The 20,453-nt window shown below is 40.9% G+C and overlaps 1 pseudogene across 1 annotated transcript in view; it reads right to left on the bottom strand.

Annotated features, from left to right (window-relative positions):
- Positions 1 to 3,658: 3,658 nt before the first annotated feature.
- The window catches only part of LOC308196170 (cytosolic phospholipase A2 epsilon-like), a 41,129-nt pseudogene continuing 24,334 nt past the window's right edge, over positions 3,659 to 20,453 (bottom strand). Inside the window, exons 10-25 of the transcript XR_013956133.1 lie at positions 20,378 to 20,418; positions 19,762 to 19,804; positions 19,276 to 19,339; positions 18,182 to 18,351; positions 17,959 to 18,057; positions 17,313 to 17,350; positions 15,903 to 16,038; positions 14,132 to 14,268; positions 13,514 to 13,739; positions 11,935 to 12,049; positions 11,349 to 11,486; positions 10,031 to 10,138; positions 8,767 to 8,955; positions 7,731 to 7,897; positions 7,015 to 7,201; positions 3,659 to 4,481 (exon numbers count right to left, since the gene is read on the bottom strand). The product of XR_013956133.1 is annotated as a cytosolic phospholipase A2 epsilon-like (transcript). The remainder of the gene's footprint in view (positions 4,482 to 7,014; positions 7,202 to 7,730; positions 7,898 to 8,766; positions 8,956 to 10,030; positions 10,139 to 11,348; positions 11,487 to 11,934; positions 12,050 to 13,513; positions 13,740 to 14,131; positions 14,269 to 15,902; positions 16,039 to 17,312; positions 17,351 to 17,958; positions 18,058 to 18,181; positions 18,352 to 19,275; positions 19,340 to 19,761; positions 19,805 to 20,377; positions 20,419 to 20,453) is intronic.

The raw sequence follows: 20,453 nt of genomic DNA, 5'->3' as shown, positions 1-20,453 counted from the left end.
CCAGCTTGGTATCCCCCGTTCCAATAATAAAATAATATTTTTTTTTTGGGGGGGTGGGGTGGGGGTGGGGGTATCTGGGTATCTTTTTAAATTTTATTTTATTTTTTATTTTACTTTTTTTATTTTTATTCGGAAGCAGCTTGCTCCCAAAGCCGCCTCTTATTTATTTATTTATTGTACCTGCTGCCCCTCTTCCCCGCTGGGTCCGGCTCGGTCCCCCGGGAGCGCAGCCCCGCAAGGCGGAGCCGCCCGCATGCCTGGCGAGTTTGGCTGCTGACGGCCCCGGGAGAGCTGCGGGGCGAGCACTGCGCTCGGCAGCTATTTTAAACACGGGAAATTCCTCCTATAGCGCTCATGGTTGGCTGGGGGACGTGCGTAACGTATCTGGCCGTTAGTTTTAACCTTGATAATATGTGTAGCTCCAAGGGTGGAGCACCTTTTCCAGCGGTTTTGCGATAGATTTTAATGGAATACGATAGCACGCTCGCTCAGACACTGTTAGTTTTTCATTTTCCATTATTTCATTTTACATAAATTCATTTTTCACATTAGTGATTTACACTGGTACATTCATTGCATTAGTTCATTAATTTTACATTAGTAAAATGAATGTCACTTCTCTACTTAAAAAATGAAAGCTTGGGCTCCCAGATAAAAAAAAAAAAAGTGGACATTTTTTTGCTGAGTCTGTGTGTAAAAACGCTGTTGGAAATAAAACTTTTGTGTCGCAGTCTTACCTCATTGCATCTTTTGCAATATCCTTACATTCTCAATCCCTTTTTGCTGGTCCAGCACACCTCCTGAGTCACATTTTTAGCTATTTACCTCTCTTCCTTCTAATTTCCATCATGAATATTACCTTATCTCCATGTGCTCTTGCTCTTTTCTTAATGCACCAGCAGGTTTAGATGTGCCCTTTCCCTGTCTGCTTCCTCCTCATGCTGTTCCTCAAAGAAGAGAGGTTAGGCTTTAATACTGCTCAGCCCTGAGCTCAGCCACCCTGTCTTTTCTTGGCTCCTTGCTTCACATTTTATTTAGGGCTGTGCATGTGTTTTGCAATGCTTTGTTGCAATTTCCATGCTGAGTCTAAAGATTTTATACCACTTCATGTAGGGTATGTTGGCCAGCTTCCTCATTTTTTGAAATACCCCTTTTTTGTAGTTTGGTTTTGTATTCCTCTCATTTTTATGACTTTTCCCCCTTCCATCTTCCCCCTGTTACCTCAGGGCTCTTTCAGCCGACATCATTACAAGTAACCTTTACAAATTGCATCATTATAAGTAACCTTTTGGTTTCCGTAGATGCACTGAAATGGCAGATGCCAAGACACTTGCTTTCACGTGAAGGATTGAATTCATTGATGCATTCAGGCTTCTATTAACTTTTTTTTTTTTTTTGTCTGTTTTCTCAGTATTTCTGGACATAGAGTGATTTCCCTCTTCAAATGGTTTGTGGCTGGGTGTAAAGCAGTCTATGTAACTATCATCAGCATTACGGGGCAAAGAGCAATACCGTGTGTTGCTAACATGGTGTAGTAATTTCTTTTTGAACCAGTCTTGTGTCACCACATTTTCAGCAGTTCCAAATACTCCAGAGCGTTTATTATTTGCAAAAATATCTGAGCTGTGGAAAACCTAAGTCTGGGTTCAGGCCACCTGCCCACTAGTCTTATAGCAGCCAGCATCTGGTGACTGGAGAGTGTCACAGAAAGAGGGCAAGAGTGTTGCAATTCTTCCTCAGGCTATCCTCTCAGCCTCTGCGACCTGGTGATTCAGTGCAGGGCCGAGGCAGATGCAGAACCCATGTATTTTTTAGCCCTTAAAGACTGCCCAGTGAATGCACCACTAATTATTTTTTTTTGAACCTACATAAACATTTATCAACAGCAATATCCAGAGGCAAAGTAGTCTATAGCATACTGGCATGGTGTGTGAAGAACTACTTTACTTTGTTAACTTTGAGTCTGTGGCTTGCCAGTTTTGCTTTTTCCCCTTGGGTCCTGTTTTAAAAGAGAGATGGTTACCCCTTTGGTTACCCCTTTCATTCTCCTCTATATTCTTGTTGAATACAGGGAACTCAAAGCCATGAATTATTATTTCAGTCCCACTGTGTACTTTTTGAAATGGGGCAAAGTGTCCATTGTTCTCTGTGACCCTTTCGTGGTAACTGGAAGGCTGCAGGAAGAGCCAGGAGGTGTTTGCACTCACACATCTAGCTCTGCTTGTCTTCAGACTTCCTGCCTAGATGCTTCCTGCTGTCAGCGGGAGAATTTGCCCTTCAGACAATAAAGCTCCAACTGTATATGGGTAACTGGGAGTGCTTCCAGATTCCCAGGTCTGGCTGTGCCCTTTGGTTATGTCCATTCCAATATTGCGATGAAAGCCAGCATGCATCAGCACGACTGCCACCTTCACCCTCTGGTTTCCATGGGAGGAAAACCCTGGGCACAGAGCCCATACAGGAGCTGTGCAGGCTCCTGCAGCACACTCCGAGAGGTAAGCGTTCACTGACCTAAGTGGGAGACAGAAGGGTTACATTTCTCTGCACCACCTGGGGAAGACCCTTGACTTTGAGGGCTAAGGGATTTCTAAGACTTCCATTTTCAACCTACAACAATAGGATCTCTTGCTAAAATAAACTACAGCAGAACAGACGATCAGGAAAGCCTGCAGGAAACATATCAAGGGGCTGCAGGCTGGTAGATACATGTCAATCAATAACATTGAATAAATAATTCAATAACATTGAATAGCAGTTAAACTTACCTTAGAAAAAGAATAAACAGAGACCTGGGATTCCATCTGTCAAAGCACAGCACTCCAATTGTGTTCAGCACTGAGAACAGAGCAACGCTGAACTTAGACAACTAGAAACTCATGCCTCTCTCCCACCCATCAGAGATGCTCTGTTTTGCTCAATAATCAAATGAACTCTTCCTCTCTTTCTCTCTTTCTGCGTATTCCTCTCAAATCTATTCCTGCATAATATAATGGAGAGGCTTATAAATGGCTTATATTTTGTTTTGCAGATAACTTTAAGTTCCTGGACTCTCTCCACACAGAATAATGTCTTTCTCTGCATTCCAGGAGAGCCTGATTCCCACTTCTCACAGGTGGATGAGCACTTTACAGAGTTCAGATGAGGTTCCAGCTCCTTATCTAAATGGTATTAGACCTGCTATATCTGCTTCAGAAAAACAGACTGCTCATATGAAAGAAGCCATGTTAATGCGATGACCAAAACATAAAAGAAAGTCAAAAGTTAATAGTCTGCTAACTTCCACTGGACTGCTCTGCAACAAGTTAAAAAATCACATTTGGGTGATATTAAGAATACAATTTTAGATCAGCTGTGCCTATGTTTCTCATGTCTTTTCAAATGTAATATCTCAAAAAAGTTTAAACTTTTAAATCTTCGATGTGTATCAGTAACACATATCTGGTGTATTGAAATAAATTAGTCAGTTCTTCTAGAGATGATCCTTAAATGATCCTTAAACTCAAATGATCCCAGGATCCTGAGACACTTCACATCTAGGCCTGGAGCAAGTGTTATTTCTTCTTCAGTACTTTTTCAGCAGCTATGCAATAAGTTTGCATGTTGCTGAAGTCACCTTTCTGGTACAGGAAGAAACTCCTAAAAGAAATTGCTCTAACATATATTTGCTGCAAAAAAATGTTTATTTCCTGTAACTCTGACTCAAAAAGAAAGTGTTTTATTATATAAAGTTTAATATTTATTTACATTCACGTAAAGAATCCTTAGCTTACAAATAGCTGTCTTCTTGTTTTTCACTTAGAAACAGTGGATTTTGTTCTCTGTTACTGGACTTACAATCCTCTCTTTTTATAGCACAGGTAGAACACAAACACTGCCAGCATCAACTTCCTCACCATCTCTTGTCCACAGAGTTCAGCCTTGGCCTGAAAGGTCACTTCTGCAATTGAGAGCGTGGCACAGCTTCACCTCGCCACTCTCCTGGAGTTGTCAACGCGGGAAGCACATTAATTTATTAAGGAAAAGCTCTGCTTTCTGTGTTTATTTCCTTCACTGGCAGACAGGCCCTAGCATTTCTGATGACAAACAAAGCTTTCTTAGCATTCTTTAGCTTTTCTCTTTCTAATCAAGATCCTTGTGATTTTTTTTCTCTTAACAGGGCTCACAGATATTTTATTTCATATTCCTTAGGACTGTGCTGTTGGCTAGATGCTGGGATTCCTGTCTCTTGGGCACGCACATACCCTCACCACCAGGTGGTTTCTGCAGTGGCTGCTGTTTCTTTTGCTGCTTTTTCCTCTCCACTGCTGTACGCAAGGCCTGAATAATCAAGTCTTTATTATTCTGGACATTGTAGTAACTTAGGTTCACCAGCTTGTCAAAATCTTCCTCTGAATAACTCAGATTGTTTATGTAGTATGGACCACAGGTATTGGCAACATCAACGTCACCCTCTGCCATCTCCGAGGGACTACGTTTCACCCCTAAGGGACAAACAGGGACTTGGTTAACAAGCAAAAAAGTGATTAGGGTCAGGGTGTTTCTTGGGCATGCACACACTATTGATCACTTCAGTGGTATTTCATTGTTGGGATATTTGATTAACAGCAGGATGTGGAGAAGCTGGTGGTGGTGAGGGGAGCAGGGGTTGTTCTCGGTACTTGTAGAGTTGCTAGGACAAGTAGAGCAAGTACAGTAGCTCCTCTTTTGAGCACGGGGTGTGAGGCTGCATTCCACACTACATCATCCTCCAGCCCTGGGGTGAGCCAGCAGCCTAGTACCCAGGTCACCTTCAGTGCTGATGCACCCCCAGCCTCCCCTTGCTGCCACCTTCCAGACATTGCAGCACCTTACATTTCTATCCAAGGGGGCAAGAATATTGCATTTACTCTTCCCCTCTTTCCTCGCCTTCTCCCAAAGCAGGTAAGTGCAGCAAGGACATCATTGCAGCAGAGTTTCTTTCCAAGCAATTTTCTGTTCCTTCTTTGTCTCCACATCTTATTATTTCCCTTACTGCTGTAAATATGTGCAGTTCTGTGGTTCAGACTTTCCAAAGGCAGTTCTCCCTTTTCAATGACCTTACAGATTATCTTCAATCCAGCACAATCTGCTACAATGACTCTTGTTGCATTCTGGGAAGAATTTGTAAAAGATACAGAAAACAGACCTAAAAAACTATTCTATTGTCTAAACTCAGAGACTTCACAGAGCCATTATCTTGATATAACCCAGGAGCAGATGGCATGAATATTTACCGTAATTTCCTTGAGCTACCTGCTACTATAACTACAAGCCTTATGTAAGGTCAGAAATGAGACTGAACCTAGTAGTCCCTGAATCACTGAATTTTGGAAGGGACACTGAAAAGACTTTTCATGCCCATTTCATTATCCCAGCATTATCAACTCATATATCACTGATCGAAGCAAAATAATTAGGCAAGTAGTCTCACAAGCGTCATCTCTTCAAATTCTAGATCCATCGTATATGATGATTTCAAAACAAATTCCATTAACTTATTTTAATTCACTTAGCAGTAGAGAGCAGATCCAAAGCTAATGCAGAATGCAGTGCAGAACTTCATTTGCAAGCTCTCACAGAGCAAACATTTGTAGGGACCTCTGCAGTGGGTTGTTGGTACTGGGAGAAGAATATCCACAGCTTATCTGGGGATCACAAATCTCAACAAATTTATGGATGCAGAATATATAATGCGCATCTCCTCACTTTTTTTAGCGTCTTAATAAGTCACCATAAGTCAGAACAGCAGCTGATCTCAGCTGCTATGATCTTTCAAGGTCCCTTCCAATCCCTGACGTTCTGTGATTCTATGACATGTTGAGCCCTTCTCAGCTCAGCTGAGACTTCAAGTGTGATGGTCAGATAAGGACCTGTTCTCTCCGTTTAGTCTCAGCTTGCAGCCACCAACTGAAACAGTCAGGCTCGCTTCAAGTGTATGCATGTAAGTATACAGATCTCATGCAGGTCTCCGCATACACCTACACACCTACTAACACCCCTTTTGAGACTTCCTGATGATTTATGTTGCCATATAGCACCTGCACACCATCTGACATACAGGTAGGTAGCAGAGTTAGGAACAACATCCCTAGGTTCTGCTAATTATTGAGTTGAGAGGGGAGGTAAACTCCCTCACAGAGTTTACAGAGAAGTTAATCCACAGAGATAATCCTGCTCTAGTTCTTTCTCCTTTTCTCTCATTCTAATTCTTACTGCAAAGGACAACTGCAGAAACTAACCTCTCAGGTATCCATCTATTGGTTTTCAGTATGCTGTGGGGCTTTGAAGTGATTAAAAAGTAAGTGTTCTCATAGCATGAGTTAGGGATTTTAGCATCTGGAGAAGCAGTAACTGAGACTTTTGGCACCAACAGGGGTAGTATGTAGATCTGGCATACGGTACCAGAATTTAGGATTTGTCTGTTTTGAAGTGACTGGCAATGTTGCTATTTAAACTCTCTTAAGTTTCAAAGTAGGACCCACTGAAGCGAACAGAAACTGTCTGCACGTCTCAGTGCTATATTTTAATTGCTTCACCAGTTCACACTTTTGTTTTCAAGGTTATCTGCGTAACAGTAAGCCTGGAAATGATTTTAAACAATGAAATCTTTAGATTCCCAAGAGTATTCTCTAACAGGAAAGGATGAGAAGTATGAGAGGAAATAGCACTGCTAATTTCTGCCATTGCAGATAAACAGAATACACTTTTCACTGTTTATCTCTAGAACCTACCCATGAAAAGCCAAAAAAAACACACACACAAAAAACTCAAACCTGAAGAGGGGCATTTATGCTCAAGGCTGATCCCAGCTGCTGCTCTACTGTTAAGGAAAATTTATGTATTTAATCTCCCTGATACGGTTCAGATCTAAGCAAAGGGAGTCTGAACCTGCAAGTTGTTTACAGGATGGTCTGAACAACAGATATTGTACAGTAAAAAAAAGAGAAAATAGAAGGCTACTGCCTCTGATGATATGATGGGTTGCTGTAAACTTACCAGGTGCTTTGTATTCTTTGAAGGTGTCATTTACTAGAGGGAAAAATATCACAATAGGGGTCTCTGGACTCTCCTTGTCACCAAGGATGTAGCATTCCTTCAGATTTGGTGTTTCCTGATCATCTGGCACCTCAGTAGGGAAAGGAATTCCTTGGTTTGCAAAGTATTTAGAGGCTTCTTTCAGAGGCTGGTTTGCCATAATAGGAAAACAAAACAAAACAAAACATCAGAACATACCAGGAATACTTTGAATTTGACCAAACCCAATTTTGCTGGGATTGCTTGTGGAGTAAGGGCCAAGTTCTGGCAGATTATGGCATGTACCTAATTTAGGTGTTGTAGACTGTATATGGAACCAAGCTCTGGAAGGCCAGGCAGCAGGTGGTCTGAATCACCCCTCTGCTTTTCAGAATGGGTGTTACAGTAGTTGAAATAATTAAAATTTTAAATGTGTTTAGCTTTATCCATTCTACATCTAACTGACTGCAGATCAACAAAAATACATTTAGGTATAAAATGGGCAGATTCAGTTTACTAAGTGCCTACTTACTGATAATAAAGTACTGCTCAATAAATGCACATGACCCTGGTAAAATGTTAGCTTATTAATGCTGCACAGGTACTGAAAAGAGAGTTTCTATGAGTAGAGGATTGGCCATTCTGGGAACTGAATGATGAAGCAGAGATATCAACAAAGAAGAATGTACAAGGCTCACCCCTGTCTGGGAACCTGAGCTGTAGTTGAAATGCAAAATGACATCCATTTTCCTTTCTGGTCTTGTAAGTGGTGGGTAACTGGTGGCAAAGGCAAATGCAGTATCAATCAAGATGAGGTAGTCTGTTGCTCCTGTCAGGTGGTTGGGCCGAGAGTCAAGCTCACAGTCTAGAGAAGAAGAATTAGTTTTTGAGAGGAACTCAATACAAGAGATGCATGGGTATGCTGAAGGAAGTCAATTGTTGCCAAAAGGAGTATTATCTTTTTGTATGTTTCAGACCAATAGCTGATAGCTACTGTACAGTCATTTCTGGATTCTTCATCTGACTTCCTATTTCCACTATTTACTTTGCCATTTCTTTTGCTTTCATGTAAGTAAAAGGGGTTAACTTGAGGGTCAGGAGAACAGAATTAATTCCATCCCCTAGTTTTGTGTGACTGAGGAGGAGAAATTCTTTAATAGGGAAAAAAATTAAAATAACATCTCACTGTCTCAACAGGCTGAATATTGAAAATGTTTGATGCTGGGTATGCTGTGAGAACAGGCACAAAGATGTTAAGGTAGGCAGCCACAGCTCCTTGGGGAACATAGAAGATCTGGTACCAGACCCAGTACAGGTTCCCAAATGGTGCAACAGAGAATACTGTTATGAACATTATATCTTGCTTACAAGTAAGAAGGTAACGTGAAACAAGGCTCCATCAAACACCCCTTGAGTACTGTCTGGGCAAGAGACACCGTATGATGGCACTAGTCCCATGCCATAAGCATGTAGGCTGGCCAGCTTGCAGGCATATCAGCAGATGTATGCCGATTGACTGATCAGGGCCTATCAGTTGCTAGTCTTCACGAATTTTTTAGGAACTTATTTTTGAAGCCTCTCCTACTGACTAATTTCACCTTTTTCAGTGACAGTTTCAAATATTATGAGAGAATGGGAACAGAATTAAAAGCCAGCTTAATAATCCCTTCAGCATCATTTCATTTTTAAAGGATAGTTCAATATATACCTAAAAGCAGGATGTTGTTACCATACCTTTCCATGTAGAAAACTGGCTCTCTAGGTAGTTGTTGTTCATCTGGAGGCCCTTTAGGAAGTTAGGGATTTCTGAAGCTGCTGGGCGTAACATGACGACATCTCGGAAAATGTCTGAAAAGCTGTCAGTGGGACAAACCACTCGAGTCTCCAGCTCATTTGGTCTTGTAGGGAATAGGGTTTCATCATCTGCAAAAGAAAGGATAACAATTATTTTATTTGCTATCACTGTGGAGGTCAATCTATGCAATCATAATCTGCTTTAACATGTTTGGGAAAACTTTGACTTCTTGCTCTTTTCATTACCAGGATTTCCACAGATCTCAGTTTTCAGCTAAGTTTGAAAAAATTCATTTCTTCTCAGTCCATAGTGTTAAAAGCCTTGCTTGTATTGTAAATGAATCCATTTCTTCTACTATAAATTACTTTGCTTTTCTTTGATTTTACCTGCTACAATATCCTGCATTTACCCTATATTCCTTTGCTACCTCATGTTACAGATAATCTCTCCATCACACAAATAAAATAGGCATAAGCACAATGTCTCTTACTAGCAAATAAAAGCTCCTTGTTTTAACAATCAGAAACTAACCCCTACACATGCAAGAAGATAAAATAAATCACCCTTTTTGCTACATTCCTCTTCCTTCTCATCTCCCCTCCTCCTCCCCCCCAGTATGTCTGTGTTATGTTTCCCCTTGAAATCCTACCCTGCAGATCTTTCTTAATTTGGTAGCAAGTTTTGCAGATCTCATCCTTATGAGTAATTTAGAATGACCTACAATAGTACTTAAGTTTGTCTTTGTGCTTTGTAGACTCCAGACAGACAAGAATGGTGCTTTCTTTTCTTTTTGTGAAGCTTCATGCCACAATCCAGGTTCAAAGAGACAAAATAGAATCCTGTGGATCACCAGGGGAGGCCTCCAAGCTCTCCTACTATATATTTTTTCCTACTATATTTTCTCCTACTATACATTTTTTCCCCAGTTTTACCCCTGTGCTCTGAAAATAGCTCGTATGAAGGCCATTTCCCTTTTTTCCTGTGACAGATCCCATGGATTCTTTTCCTCACACAACTAAAATGATTACCATGTGGTAATACATAGCATGAATTTCCTCCTGGTTTTTCATGTGGATTACAAAAAGCCCAGAAGAGGGAACTCCACAATAGCTTTGAAAAATTCAGTGAGACAACAGCAGCACATAAGAGAAAAAAGAAAGAAAAGGAGAAACTAAAACAACATTATTGTATAAATTAACCCACCTATGTTGGTAATTTTGTCTTGGGTCCATTTGTGCCAGAAGTCTTCTGAATGAACAGATATATACCAAGCATCCATAAGATTCAAAGAAAATACACTGCTCCAGATCCCTGTGGTATAGAATATATTTGGCAGAAAGAAAACCAGTAAAGACCTAGAAGCATTTTCATTCACAATGACCTTCGTTACCTTCTTCATTCTCCAGCAAACTTTTCTCGTTACATTATCCTTGCGGGCAAATAAAAAGGTACTATCTTTCTGAATCAGTATATGAATGCATAATGTATGTAAAGAATTCAACTTATTGGTACATATGAGCAGGACTGGTAGTATTTTCAGTGTATCTGCTAACACCTTCATTTTTGTTATGTGGCAAATAACATTGTGTCAAGTAAATCTAATATTTTTACCTGCCCTCAACATTTCCTATTCCCAAATTCCCAGTATTGATAATTCTAAAGGTTTTACTTATTTGGAGCATAGCCCCGTTACAGGTATGCAGTTATCACGAAGGCCTTGCAGACAGAAAACATTCAAAATTCCTGCAGCAACGAGGAGGCTGACTTGAAGGTTTTGAAAATAGGAAGTGTAAATGTATGAATCTTTTGATTTCTCCTCTGGTTTGGAGGGTGGGGTGTATCTGGGCTATATTCTTGAGTTCTTCCCTCTACTAACTTACATTAAATGGTTAAAAAAAATTAAATCAAGTAGTGAACTTAATGGCAGTCCAGGCTGCCACCTACCTGCAATCTTTCAGGCTAATAAAACAACCACTATGGTTAGATGTGATGGGTGTGCAATGGCACCTCCCTGTACCCTCCAAACAATGCTTTTGCAAAGAAAAAAAAAGTATTTCTTACTAATTTTATTGTTCTCTTGCACGACAGAAAAATGGTATCTATTAGGATCTGCTGGCAATCCAAAATGGAAGTGCTATCCTAGAGTATTAATCAGTGTTTGCTGCAGCAGCAACATTTTGGATAAAGGACTGTATTTTAGAGTCTCAGTCTAAAAACAGACTGATGATTTGAATTTACTGCAATGTTACACAACTTTTGATGCTGTCAAAGATACATAAATATTATGAAGGCCTCATGTCAATAAACATAACCTTATATGACATCAAATAAATCTGTTCAGCTGAACACAATTGCAGAGAAAATAAAAAATCCTGCAGATGATGACCTGTTATCTACTCTAATATTTCACCATATTCTTTTGGCAGACAAAAAAAATACTAACTGCTTCATTTCAGAAGAGGGATTTGCTCAGGATAGACTATAATAAATTGCATTTTGTTTCCCTAGATTGACAAATCACCTTCCAAAAAGCAGATTCTCGATTCTGGGATTTTCTTCATCAGATGACCCATGAAGAACTCACTACCAAAATCTTCTGCGCGAATGAAGGCACCATATTTCAGGAATCCTACCTCGTAAGGAGTGAACTCTACCCATTCTGAAACGAAAAAGCACATGACAGACTGATTACAGCAGCAGAGGCTCAAAATAGTTGAATAAAACCTGATACTAGCCAATTTAAGACAGACTGGTTTCTGAGCTAACATACTTTGAAACAGCCATTTTCTTCACTCTCCATTTCACAGTGTTGGATATGAAGAGTAAATTGTCCCCCTACATCTACATATGTCTGCAAAGTTTAGATTTCTGACACTTTCTACAGAAATGCTTAGCAGGTAATTTCATATTAATATCCTCCATCATCCTGTTTTTGATCCTGTATACAGATAGATATAATAAGGCCTTCAGAAATTTAACTATTAAAAATTTACTCTTCGGTGGATTGGCCCTTTAGAGGATTTGTGCATTGAATCAATTTGTTTACCTAGTCCTAAATGGAACCCTACTGAGATTAAAAGTTAAATGCAATTCAGGAGTATTATTACCTCTAAAGTCCTGGTCGCTGATTTTATCCTTCACATTGAGAGAGAGGTAGATGGGCAGGGGATTCTGACCCTGATTTAGTGTCTGCTGCTGATCTGTGAGCTTATGGGAGTCCTCCTGTTTTGAAGAAGGACAGTAGCTGAGGACAGTCAGATGACACAAAGAGCCTCCCACCTCACCTAAGCCTGGGCTCTGACAAAGAAGAGCATACCAGACTCTGACTAGGATGTTCCCCACCAGTTTAATTCAGAGAGATGCTGTGATCCCTATCTCTGACCCTCCTCTGCCTCAGCACTACAGCACACAAATAGTCCTTGTGATATGAATACTCTAAGTTCATATGCTGAAAAAAGTATGATATTCCAGCAGTAGGTAGAAAATAGTTATTCATGTTATTTATTCCATGAAAAAGAAAAAAAAAAGAAATATTTGAAAAGCATTCTTGGCATGGACTATTTCATTCAGAAAGAATGAAATTCATTCATTCAGACCTCTGTCCTTACAGCCCAGAAAACCCTCTTTTCCTCAGACCTCTGACAGAGCCAAAGCTCAGTCAGAGTTAATGTTCAGCATGGCTTGACCCTTACTGCATCTGCTGTGGAGCATTTTGTGCGGTTAGAGAGGGTAGAAAAAGCAGGATGGTTTGGGAGCGGTGCCAAGGCTTGAGAAGGAGCTGACCTCAGCTCCTCCTGAAAGGGGCCCTTTCAAGAGCTGCAGGTGCCCTCCCCTTGCTGGAACAGCCCTTGGAGGGATGACTGTGCCATCAAGGCCACCGGTCTTCCCTCAGCTGATGCCGGTCCAGGGGGCAGGGCAGTGGCACTGCAGGGACACTAACTGTCCTTTGCTGAACCCACCCCTACGAGGTCTCTCCCACTGTGCTATGTGGTTGAAATTTGGATATGGTGGGGTTATTCATAATACGGTGGGAGTATTTTCCGAAGTATAAACGGGAAGGAAATATTCATGAGTACTAACTAAATCAGTATTTTGCCTTTTGGTGGAAATGGTTACAGGGTGATGACCACTAATGACTCAGATACTTTCTTTAATTTTCATTTGCAATTTTTCTTTGCCTTGTCACACCGTATAGCGTTTTTAACAAGAACAGCAGGATTCTCATTTAAATATTTACATGTGAATTCACTTTAAAGTTGTTCATACTAGAAGTTTTCCATTATTTGTCTTTATTGTCACCCTATATATTCCAGGTGTGATGTTAAGGTTTATGTAATACAGTCAACAAACACAAAGAATGACACTGTCAAGGCACATACTTTTTGCATTTATCTGAAAACCAACCAACCAATCCAACTTCCCCCTCCTTTTCTGTAAGGGTGGTCAGACACTGGCACGCATTGACCGAAGGTGTTTTGGAGTCTCCACCTAGGCAGATATTCAAAACTTGACTGGACAAAGTCTTGGGCAACTTGCTATATAGCTGACCCTGCTCAAGCAGAGGCATTGGACCAGATGACCCCAAGAGGTCCTTTCCAACCTCAAACACACCGTGATTTACAGTCTGCCCTCACTGATACGTTCTCTAAATATGCAAATCTGAAGAGAAAAGCACTTCTCTTGTACCTTTTCATGAAACATGGTTTCAATGATGAGTCCCCACAGGTCTGTGAAACTTATCTGATGTCCTTCCTGTTTCCGCTGGCACAACTCTTTCAAGTAGTATTTCAGACGATCCGGGGCAAAACAAGTAAAGAACTTATTTTTAAGCACATGTCTTCGGACATCATTGAGTGTTTCCTTAAGGTCCTTTTGGGACCAGTCAGGATCCTCATACAAGTTTGCCATGGTCCTAAAAAAATAAAGAAACAGAACGAAAAGTGTGAATTCTGAAGCTGAGCTTTGGAAAGTTGTGGAGGGTTTTGTATGATGCCTTGATTTACATCACAAAGCGCACGTGTGTGTGGTACCATCCACATCTTTAATCAGGACTACTTTAATTCCAGATGCTAGCAAATAGCCAATGAAGGAAATGAGGAAAAAAATCACAGCAGTAAAATGAAAGCCCTTTCTTGATACTGGCCAAAAATATTATGAACAATGATGGCTTCTGATTTTGCAGATAATAACCACTAAATATTTAACAAGGCTCCAACTAACACCTCACCACTCTGACTCTTTGGATCACTTCTCAACAACATGTATAGAAAACTCCTATGAAAACTCTGCAAATGTTGGCCTTACCATGTTGTGCCAGATAAACCAGTGATGTATGAGACACAGTCCAAAATATTCAGTTCCTGCACACTCAGAAGGTGAGCGTACATGGCTGTCAGAGCTCTGGTTCCACCACCCGTTGTCATGATTGCCACCAAAGGTACCTGTTCAACCCCAAAAACACGTGCATTTAATGAGGTGGTGGGGGAAACGAGATAGATGTCAGTGATTAGAAAAGAGAGCATTACAACACTGATAAAGTAATAAGGATGCTGCGTGCCACTGGTCTGCAGGGGCAAGCAAGGGTTGAATTTATAATGGGGCATAGATGGAGTAAGAGATGCCCAGAAAGGTTGCGGAGTCTCCATCATTGAAGACCTTCAAAAGCTGCCTGGATGTGCTCCTGGGCAACCCTCTCTGGGTGTCTCTGCTTGAGTAGAGGGGTTGAACCAGACGGCCTCCAGAGGTCCCCACCACCCTAAACCATTCTGTGATTTTTTCCTCTACCAAGCAGCTGTGCAACAGGACATGAAATCCGTCATCTCAGACATCAAAATTTCAGTGCTCTGTTGTAAAACCAATAGCACAGATGAGCACAAAAGGGCCCCTCCTGCCATCTGAACCAGATTTTTACCAAATACAATAGACCAGAAAACAAGGTTGTTGTCTCTCAGTTTCTGTGTTAATAGTAATAATCTCTCTGTTACTGAAGTTTGCTAAAGCTAATTCCTACTACTGCATAACTATTTCACAGACCATACTAGATGTATTATGACTGGTGGGTTTAAGTAAGCATAGACCAATTCAGACCATATGAGACAAGAAGCTGGCGACCCCATTCCCTTTTATAACTTCTTGAGGGAAAGAGGAGCCATATTCACCCTTCCTACCATGTATGTACACAAAATATTAGGTATACAATTGAGTTGTAAATACTTTTTTTTTTTTTTCTGTGATGATACAGAAATCCAGGGTCTGGTAGTCTTAGGGGAAGTTTAATATTTAAATATGAATTAGCTCAATTAACAGTAAAGACAGACACCATACACTGGGGTGAGTTCACATCTCATTGCAAATCAGGAGACTCTAGGAGGGTGGTTCTGCAGGGAAGTATGTGTGCCTCTAAATCTGAGGGGAAGGAAATGGCAGCTTCGTGCTAGCATTTAAAAGCGATGTCTTGTGTGTGAAAGGTCCAGCTGTGCAAAAAAAATTGCTGAGCTCAGTTTGGGGCAAAACAAGGAAAACTTGCCATCTCTGCATCTGAGTTCAGGCTTCACAACACAGTCTTGGGGCTATCATTAAAAAAGAGAAAGAGAAGCCTGATTTTTCCCTGCCTTAGGTGCTCTGCTGTCACTCCCATTTATCAAGTAAGTATATGCTCTAGCTGCAGCAGATGTTAAAGTTAGACTAGCAGCATGCTCTGCTCACAAAACAGGAACCTAAATGCCAGCACAAAATGCAAAACAATACAAAACGCAGTCTGAATTGCGAGAACTGCTCAATCAATGGGTTAGGTCTGGCAGAGATGATTGTGAATCCTAAAAGGTTTGGCTTCAGTCCTGAAAGCACCTAGCCCACCTCTGCATCATTCTGCAGACTGCTATTCCATGCAAAGATGGATCCTGTAGGAACAAGGCTACATGTTTTTTTTATTGATCTTGCCAATGAGTACTCATTTCTTCTCTAGAATAACAAAGCCAGCTATAGCTTGCATAAGAAACTTCCTGATCTCCTGGAAACAGTGAAAATTGAACAAAAATGCTACATTTTGACACCCAGCTGTGGAGAAGTCATCTACCTCATCATCCTGCAAGTCTTCCTCCAACTGAAGAACGTCCTTCAGAGCTGCTGCAACAACCTTCTTCCTTTTGCAAATGAAATCCTTTTCCTGTGTACACAGGTCAAATCCCAGGCGTACGTCTAAGTCTTCCTGGCTGGAACACAGCATCAGGTACCACATATCATGCTTATAGTCTAATTCAGTAATTGAATGGCTTCTACTTCAGAAATAGACATGCTTCACCATCACATCTATACAAAGCAGAATAGGAAAGGATGAAATATTTGAGTTTGTTCCTAGAGAACAACAGTAAATCTTCCTTTGGACTGGGGAAACTTCCCCACCCCTCCTTACTGAAGATGCCTGAAATTAGATACAGCTGCAACTAATAAAATTGCTCCATTTCAGACATGAAGCCAAAAGCCTGAAGAGGGCAGTATTTTAAAGATGGCTTTCAAACGCACTTTAAAAGTTGTGCAAACGTCCACTGATGCCTGTGAAGCAAGGACTGAAGCCACAGACTTTCAAGTTCATTTTTCCTGGGGGTGTTTAAAGTCATTTATGAGTATTTATAAGTACTACAGTAAGAGTTTGGAAGCTGCTATGAAAATCTTTCATAGGTGGGGTAGGGGAGAGACCTTTAAATGACAGCTGTAAACTGCATGTCTGTCTCATAGAATATACGCTGAAAATAGCATGATAGAAGATGCACCCAATTTTGCAAGAGAAAAGAAGCTTCTAGAAAACATAACACATTCATCCTCTGAAGTTTACTAAGGCTTTAAACATACATAATGCATTTTCTTTGTTTAAAAATAAGCAATCATTTGATTGAGTTAATTTGCATTTATCTCTTTGAATAGCTGCTTAAAATATACTTGGTTACATTTATTGTGTCAATTTTTTCATATCCTAGGGTCAGCCAGGTACTCTGGCTTTGGTCTTCTAGTTCCCTGGTCTGTGCTTGGGGAACAGAAGTGACTTCTTTCGATTAGTTTTGAAATGCTGATTTTCTTGCAAATCAACATTTGGAAATAATTTCTAGAGGTTTCAGTGAGTGCCTACAGTGGGCCTTAGTGAATAACTTGGATTACAGTAAGATACCAACAGAAAATTTGTGTGTTCTTGATAAAAGCCTTTTCTTCACTCAAATAGTCCCACAACATGAAATTAGAGGGCCTGAAAATCTCTGTATTGTGTACTATGTCTGTTTTATTACATAGTCTGAAATGAAAACAAGCCAGCATTCAAGGCACAGGTGGCGGTAACAAAAGAATTGCAATTTGACTGGCAACTTTCCAAATGCAAAGGGACGTGGCTTAGTTGTGGACTTGGTAGTATTATGTGATGATTGGACTCAATGATCTTACAGGTCTTTTCTGACCTAAATGATTCTATGAATCTGTAAAGACAAATAAGATATCTTACCATTTTTTCAGCTTAAAGTGGAAATCAAATTTTCTGTGCTGAAATCAGAAAGGAAAAATAACAAATATTGATATTTTGTTTAAAACAGTCCGGTTTCCCCAATCAGAATGAGACACAGTTCTTTTAGGTCACCGTTACATCTACAAAGCTCCGAACTTCAGTAAGCTTAACTACACAAATAAGTAAGAGAAGAGCTACAGCAGTACACCTCCCTGAAATGCTCCACCATTAAACACTGGTCTAGAAACTGCAGTGTTTCACAAAACAATGTGAGATACAAGGAGAAGCCCAAGAGGCTGCGCATCCCAAAAGCATGGCTGAGGAGGCTGTTTGGTTTGCCTCCTGGGGGGGGCTAAGCCTCACACCCCAGTCCCAGTGGCACCCAGTGACCTCAGCCTGGGTAAGAACATGAACCATACAAGGAGGGTGAACAGCAGCTGAGGCATTTTTCTTCCTCCTTCTCTCCTGGATTTTGTATTTCATTTTGCTCCAAACAATTTACTTCATTGTGCATCACACTATATACAAGGGTGGTTAGAAAACAACTGATTCTGTATCAGAGAGGTGATCTTCAGTTTCTTCACCTATGGAACTAGCAACAATTTTTGGAAGTTTGTGAAGGAGCCCCAGTGACCAGCAGACATACCTCACCAACTACTTCCCACTCAGAGGGGAGAGACTTCAGAGGGAGAGTCAGGGGGATGCTGCTTCTGCTCCTCCTTGCTCCGCATGACACACAAGCACACTGAAAAGGAGCACGGAGGTCCTTTTGGTTAAGACAGAAACATTCTTCTCTTGCTGCCTACTCACACATAATGTTCAGTTTACAGCACTGTCTGTGTTGACTACCATGTTGAGAGGTAACGTACAAAGCTGGGAAACCTCCTCTTCTTTGGGAGTGTGACATCCAGTGAGGGCTGCTTGTATTTGGCGTAGTGGAAGAAAGTGGGATCTGGGATAGGGGAGCAGGAGCCACAGCCCAGTGAAACTCTCTGGGTTTCTTCAAATGATCCTCTCACTGTAAACATTAGCTCATTCTCTAAAACAATGAGATAAAACACACACAAAGTTACCTTTAATTGCAAGAAAGAGACAAAGGGAAAAAGGAAGAAAAATGTAGATTTGAACAATCCCCTTCTCCTCTTTCTACATACTTGGAAAGCTGACATCTGAAAGTGATCCAAGACCCAAACACTACAGGTGGTTTTATCTTTATAATGGGCTGAACAAAAAGCTGGACATGAGTGTGATGTGAGTGGCAGCGAGTTTTAGACTGCTGCACTTCTATTGCAGCTGCATCATGACACAGTAAACACAGCGAGGTACCTTCCTCTGCAAACCATCCTCATCCCAGGCCAAGTAAGGAGCAACAGAAGATCTCAGTCCCCTAAAATAAGATTACACTCTGCAGTAGATGGCCCTGTTCATCTGAAGAGACCAGCTAATCCTGCTGGAGTGTGTTATGCATGCTCTGAGATTGCCTACCAGATCCAGACCCTCAGGGGAGGTTGGTAGAGGAACTTCTAGATTCTGGATCTTGACCAGGGTCAGGCGTGAGCCAGCTGCTGAGCGGCTAACCCCTGCAAAAAATGAGGTGTTTCTGTGCATGTGCAGAAGTCCAACTGTCAGAGATCCTGAGGAAAGTTAAGGTCATGGACTATCGCAACCAAGGCAATAAGCTTCTTCAGGGATTAGCAGTACAACAGCACAGATTTTCAGGATCTCAGCTTGGGGCTTAGATGCCCTCTGTACAGGCATCTGGTGTCTGGCACAAGGTTCCCTGGGCAGTCAGAACCATGAAACTACATCTGCTGCAGCACTGGTGGTGTTCCCTACTGCAAAGATTTTGCGGATTGCTTTAGATGTGGTCAGTTAAAGCTTTAGCATTTAGATGATGCAATTACTAGGCACTGTTAGAGAGGGTAAAATCACTAATATTCAGTTAAAGAATTAGTAAGCTTACCTGCAAAATGCTTCTTTTTCATCCTGCTCTCCAACTCAACTTCCAAGCAGGCTAGTTCACGACACTGCAACAAACATGACCAGGACAGAGAAACAGATTACTCATCCAGCAATCTCACTATCAGTGCTGGCAGGTGTTGGAAGGGTCATTTGTTGAATGCGTGCGCTAAACCTGTTGGAGGATTATTCCATACCCAGTGAAAGAGAGATTTAACTTCACTGTTAATGGGAAAATGTTGCTATGCTAAGCACACTGTAATTTTCTATGGGTGCAGAAAAAAAAACAAGAGGAAATGATAATAGTCTGAAGACTCCTCTAAGATCATGTTGGCCTCCTCTAAGGGAAAATAAAGCTTCTAAGGGAAGAAGTGTCACTGAAGAATGACAACTTACAGTGTTTCTTGCACTACCATCATAGTCAGCTAAGGTAAGGAATGATGCAGGAAACAAGGCAAGAGAACAAAGCAAGTAATATTTTATGTTTTACCACTATTGCCCCATTTGTGGTGATGGTTTCAGGAGGATCCTGGCTAGAAAACAAAAACAAATAATATGTATATAATAAATGAAATCAGGATATTGTTTTAAACAGGACATATTTTTCTCTCTTAAACACTTTATTTTTACTTGCTTCTTTCTATTGTCTTTAGAAGTACTCTCACATTTTCTCTAGAGGCCACATAGCTAACCTACCAGAAATTATTCAACTGCAATAAAGCACCTGGAAAGTGCCTGTAACAGCCTTAATAACACATGTGCCCCAGATTGGGTAGCAATAATATCCTCATTCATAAGCTGCCCAGAGGATCTATATACTCCGTTAAATCTATAGACTTACTGCAGTGAGACTCACCAGCCCCTGAAAGCCAATTTTGAACTATGTAAATACCACTTTCAAAAGAAAGTTATGGAATTAAATATTACGATATTATTCTCTACACCATGGCATTTTCCTTTCTAACAGCGATTTTGCTGATGCACACCACGAGCTTGGAAAAAGGGAAGCTCTGTCTGTTAAGATGATATTGGGTATACAGAACATTATCTGCATTGATGCACCTCTCTCTGAGCTGCTGCTGCCACAACAATGGGGTTTTACTCACATGCTTTCCAACAGAAACTCAACTTCTAGCTCCTCCTTCCCCTGAAAATGAAAGAAAAAAAGAAAGAAACAGCCTC

This window comes from Anser brachyrhynchus (assembly GCF_964034855.1).
Source record: "Anser brachyrhynchus genome assembly, chromosome: 5".
Classification (NCBI taxonomy): domain Eukaryota; kingdom Metazoa; phylum Chordata; class Aves; order Anseriformes; family Anatidae; genus Anser; species Anser brachyrhynchus.
This window is presented reverse-complemented; position numbering and strand designations above follow the sequence as displayed.